This window comes from Macrobrachium nipponense, chromosome 18, assembly GCF_015104395.2.
Source record: "Macrobrachium nipponense isolate FS-2020 chromosome 18, ASM1510439v2, whole genome shotgun sequence".
NCBI lineage: Eukaryota > Metazoa > Arthropoda > Malacostraca > Decapoda > Palaemonidae > Macrobrachium > Macrobrachium nipponense.
The window spans coordinates 48,900,150-48,906,331 of record NC_087211.1 but is presented as its reverse complement, the minus strand read 5'-3'; the positions used below and the strand labels follow the sequence as shown (position 1 = coordinate 48,906,331).

At 37.5% G+C, this 6,182-nt stretch overlaps 1 pseudogene; it reads left to right on the top strand.

Annotated features, from left to right (window-relative positions):
• The window catches only part of LOC135197025 (E3 ubiquitin-protein ligase MGRN1-like), a 99,005-nt pseudogene that overhangs the window by 69,028 nt on the left and 23,795 nt on the right, over positions 1–6,182 (top strand).

Sequence of the window (6,182 nt, the reverse complement as noted above, 5' to 3'; positions counted from 1 at the left end):
AATCAGAGCCTCGCCTCGGAGACGTTTGGCCCCCCCTCCTCCCCCAGTCCAGCAGCAATCGAGGAGATCATCCCCTGGTAGGCCATCGAGGATCTCGAGTTTGGCAGGGCCGTCCCGTTCGTCACAGCCCAAGTCTCAGGATCCACGCTCCTTTCGCTCTTGTTCCCTTAAACCAAGAAAAGGCCCTAGGGGCAGAGGTCAAGGGGGCCGTCGGTAGGTTGGGCGCCTCTCCCTCTCCTGCGCCACGGGTGGGGGTGTGCCTGGCTGGCCACTGGGCCAAGTGGCAGTGTTACGGGGCAGAGAAGTGGGTGGTAGATGTCCTTTGGGTGGGATACCTGTTGCCATTCAACTTCTCTCCTCCTCTGTCGGACAAGCCGCAGCTCAGGAAGACGTATCCCCCAGATTCTCTGAAGTTCTTGGCTCTTCAGGAGGAGGTGCAGAAAATGCTGGACAAGGATGCGATAGCGGAAGTAGTGCATCCGTCCCCGTGGTTTTACAGTCACATCTTCTTGGTGCCCAAGGCATTGAGAGGATGGAGGCCTGTGATCGGCTTATCCACCTTGAATCGCTTCATCAGGAAGACACGGTTCAAGATGGAGACCCCGCGCTCGGTGTTGGCAGCCGTGAGGGAAGGCGACTTCATGCTGTCGATAGACTTGAAGGACGCATACTTCCAAATCCCTGTTCATCCCACGTCCAGGAAGTTCCTTCGCTTCTCTCTAGCAGACAAGATCTTCGAGTTCAAAGTCTTGTGCTTCGGGTTGACCACAGCCCCTCAAGTGTTCACAAGGGTCTTCTCTCTCGTGTCAAGTTGGGCCCATGCTCAGGGGATCCGTTTGCTGAGGTACCTCGATGATTGGTTGGTCTTGGCAGTTTCCAGGGAAAAGCTGCTGCAAGACAGGGATCGTCTTCTTCGGTTCTGCCTGGACCTGGGCATATTAGTCAACCAGGAAAAGTCGAACTTCATACCCACTCAAAGGATTCTCTACCTGGACATGGTCATCGATACAACAGTGGCGAGAGTTTTCCCGTCGGATCAGAGATTGGAGAAGTTGCGGGCTGCGGCGCGCAACTTCCTCTCAAAGTGGCATCAGTCAGCTCATCAGTGGCAGGTTCTTCTGGGAGTGCTATCTTCCCTGGAGAAGCTGGTCCCTCATGGGCGTCTTCATCTTCGGTCTCTGCAATGGAGACTGGGGGAATTCTGGTCTCCAGCGGGGGACTCTCCCCTGTTTAAGGTCCCACTGTCTTTGAAAATGAGAGAAGACCTTCGTTGGTGGATGGACGACCAGAATCTTTTGAAGGGCGTCCCTGTGCGTTCTCTCCCTCCGGACTTCCTTCTGTTCTCGGACGCCTCCCTCGCAGGTTGGGGTGCGCACTTAGGCGGCCTCATCACTTCAGGCGTTTGGGGTTTAGAGGACAAGCAGCAGCATATCAACGTCTTGGAGTTGAAGGCGGCTTTCCTGGGTCTGAAGGAGTTTCGGGGGATGGTAGAGGGTCGTTCTCATGTTGGACAACACCTCGGTGGTAGCCTACGTGAACAAACAGGGAGGCCTAGTTTCTCAGCAGCTTCATGCCTTAACCGTCGAGTTTCACCAGTGGGCAATCAAGAATTCGGTAGAGCTTTCAGCCAGGTATATCTCAGGGAAACGGAATGTGGTCGCAGACAAACTCAGTCGCCGGGATCAGATCTTAGGCACAGAGTGGTCCCTTCATCAAGTGGTGGCGGACAGGCTTTTCCAGAGTTTGGGGGAGGAAGGGGGAGACCCATGCAGGACCTTTTCGTGGACACGTTACAACAGGAAAGCTGGGAAGTGTTCTGTTCAGTGGTCCAGATCCCTTGGCATTGGCAGAAGATGCATTCCAACATCCCTGGGACAACCTGGAGGTGTATGCCTTCCCTCCGTTTTGTCTGATCCGTCAGGTTCTGAACAGGCTGTTGGGTTCTCAGGGTCTCAGAATGACTCTGGTGGCCCCTCTGTGGCCTTAGTCGGAATGGTTTCATTTTGTGATTTTTGGAAACCTATAACATCTTTGTCAAAGAACACAGTGTTCTCCGTAATGTATTTGATCAAGCTAGTGCATGAGAAATTAGTTACTAGACTTTTACTTTCATTGAAGGTAAACATTTATAATGTAAGATTGGTTGTGACTTATGTAGTTTTATGGCAGTTAGTTGCTGGAGGATGTAATTAATGCAACGCAATAGAAGTGCAGTTTGGCTTTTATTGCTCACTACTGTAAGTATGCAGAATCGCGTCCAAAATGAAGCCCTTAGTCCGCTACTAGTAACAGTTAAAGTCTTTTAAATTCAAGGTTTTGATATTTTGGGAGCACGAAGGTACATATAGAGTGTACCTTTATATCTTAAAGTATTTAATTTTGGTTAACTGGCATTTTTGGGGCATTTGGACCCAGGCGCAAGGGTCCTTCACACCACTTCTATCTCATTCTAGGTGAATTGAAGTATTTTTCTAAGCAAGGCTTGTTTCATGCAGTTCATGTTCATTATACACTGTATTGCAGTCATTACACCCCACAGAAAGGTGATGTGAAAAGATTAGTAATATATCATCAGCTGAATAATAGTATTGGTATACTTTGTTTTAAATATTTTTTAATTCCTGTAAACAGCATAATGATTTGGAACTTGTGCACTTCAATTATTTTTTCACTCGGCTTGCAACCAACAATCACACTCATGTGTATGCTTCATCATAACTGCACGTACAAATGAGTGCATATTGTGAATTTACAGCAATGTTAGGTGTAGAGTGATAAGTAACATGTAGGATTTGAGGGAGAGCCTGTATTCACTTGTTATTATGGGAATAAATTGGTAAGGCAGTAGTGAGAATAAGGCATTCAGAAGTTGCGCACACCTTTGTTTGAGCAAAGGGTCGAGAGCTCTTAATAATCCAAGTGGTATGGGAATTTGGCAATTAGCATGCCCATTTTTTTTTGGCCCTTTCGCTTGAACCTTATTTTATTTTTCCAACACCGGCGTGGTTTTTATTTTTATGGTACATCGGTTATATTTATTTTCACAAATTCTAGGACATTTGCATATCTTTCTTATCGCTGATCATGTTTGCCTGAAATATAAAGATTTTAAGAAAAGAGCTAATGTACTGGCTCATCTGAGCTCATGTTAAGTCTATACTTCTTGTAGCATAAGGAAAGATTGCTTAGAATGTCTTGATATTGCTACTTTATTACTCTAATTGCTGGTTATTATATTAATGGATAAAACAACATTTGAGTTTTTGCTTTATCAGAAATTCTTTCATGCATATGAAATCCTGTGTTTATGCAGAAACTAATGTCAGTTAAGGTGATTTGCCAAAAGGCTATTTGCTAGGGAAGTACATTTACTTTTTGCATTAGATTTTTTGTAAACTCATTCTTATTGTTATTATTATGGTCACGTTAACAAGACTACTGAGTTACATTGCTGACAGTCAAAGGGATCACCCTAGTTAATTGTTCTTAACAAAGGTGAAAATTAAGCAGCATAGAGTTCAAACAGTTGAACAGCCCAGTTTGGTAAGAGCACTGACAAGTAATAAAAAATAAAAAGCAGAGCATTAATGGCAATAACCAAGATGCTGCAAGGATCCTTTAGTAACACCTATAGTGTACCACACAAAGCATACCATAAGTGGTGCTTTCCTTACAGGGACTAAACATTATAGGTATCTGTTGAAGCCTAATGGAAATTATTGTATTTTTGTTTCATTGGGAGGTAAAAGAAGTTGAGATAGATACCATGTTAACAGTTTTCCTTTTGAAGGTGAAAATATAATTGAAAATATAACTGGTTTAGTGATTCATCAGGATACACAAAATATATTTAGCAAAGGCATGGTCTGAAACAGCTCAAACTGTTTAATTCTATCCTTCACAACTTGTGCACATCTGTAAGAATTTATTATGTGATTGACAATGATAATTAACTGGCAATAAAACATGTGGTCATTAGTGTTCTATCTACAGGATGGTCAAGGCAGTATGCAGGAGACATACTATATATTCTAGGATATATATATATATATATATATATATATATATATATATATATATATATATATATATACCGTATATATATATATATATATATATATATATTCTATATATCTATATATCTATATATCTATATATCTATATATATATCTATACTATATATATATAGCTATATCTATATCTATTAATATATATATATATATATATATCATCTATATATCTATATCTAATAATATATAATATATATATATATATATATATATATATATATATATCTATATATTATTGATATATATATATATATATAGTATATTTATATATATATATATATTATTATTTATATATAATTTAATATATATTATATATATATATATATATATATATATATATATATATATATTATATATATATATATATATATATATATATATATATATATATATAGATATATATATATATATATAATTATATATATATATATATATATTATATATATATATATATATATAATATATATATATATATATATATATATATATATTATATATAGATCTATATATATATATATATATATATATATATATATATATTTATATATATTTATATATATTTATCTATATTCTATATTTATATATATTTAATATATATATATATTTATATATATATGTATATATATATATATATATAATATATATATATATATATATATACTATATATATATATATATTGTAATTTACATTGCTGTCCACTGTCTTTAGGAAACACCCTACTCGGTCATTTTGTTAAACTAAGCAGTTGAAAATAGTAATAGAAAAGCATAGAACATAGACTACAGTATTATTAAACTAGGCTACTTATATATTACATGTAAGCATATATGGTTTATGGAGTACATCAATTGCCTTGGAGAAAACTAAAAATAACTAGTTTCTTGTACAAGAAATAAATAAAATATGTGAATGTTGAAGTGAGAGCAACTCAATTTTTAGACAAGAATAGGGAGGTGAAACACAGTAAGATTAATTCTCAGGATTAGAGTCAAAGGCTAGGACAAGAACATTTTCAGTGTTGGATTCATGAAAAAAATTGTTGAGTCCAAGCGATATATGCCCTCACTAGTTGTGTTTGGGACATTCTCTGATCAATATAGTATATTATCAGATAATATGACATTATATTTTGAGCTTTTATATTATACAATATTTCCATTTTTTACTATTTTGCAGATGTTTTATCGAGAACATGGCTGTCCGATCAGGGGCTGGCACTGTTGAGGACTCTACGACGCAGACTGAAAGACCTCCCAGCTCATGTGAACCCAGCAATCCACCATCTGTAGTAACAGAGGTAACCACTTCTATTTTTACTTGGATTTCTGGATTTTTAGAGTATTATAAAGATATAAATTTCTTATTTACATTTAATGTTTGCTGTTGACCTCTTTCACAAACACTGGCAGAGTTGCCCATGTGGAAGGTATCTTGCTTCATGTTGTACTTCCTCATTCGTGTGAAAATTTCTTTTCATTTTTTGACCACTTACTAAGTTGGAATAATATCAACACTTATATTGTATGTTGAAGGACAGAGACATTTGCTATAATTTTATCTCTGTATTTTATGAAATGATTTAATACTCCCAGTAAAATGCTGAGGTATTTTAAAAATGTCTTTGGTAATGGCATTGAGTGACTGAATTATCACTAGTTAATATTTAACTTAAAGCATGAAATTCACTTTCAATACAGCAGTAAAAAGCATGAAATTCACTTTTAAAACAGCAGTAAGTCTAGTTCCCTGTGTGGAGATTTGTAAATTTGCAGCGCAGTGTATAGCAATATTCTCTCTTCCTCCAAGATGCGCATGTCTGTTCTTCTTGCACAAGAGTCTGATGATATTGCAAATGCAAAGAGTGAAAATGCCACCAGCCCTGTTCCTCCTTCAAAGAGAAAGACAGGTCGTAAGCATTCCAGGGAAAAACAGCAACAGTATGGATCCAAAGATAGTGTCAAGATTGTCAATGAAGTTGGGTGTCCAAGAAACAAGGAGGTGTGGAAGTCACTTATTTCTATTGATAGTTAATGTTAAGGATGTTACTTTGTCCATCTACTGTCTCTTTTTCTTTTTTCTTATCTGTCCATGTTATTTCTTGTCATCCTAAC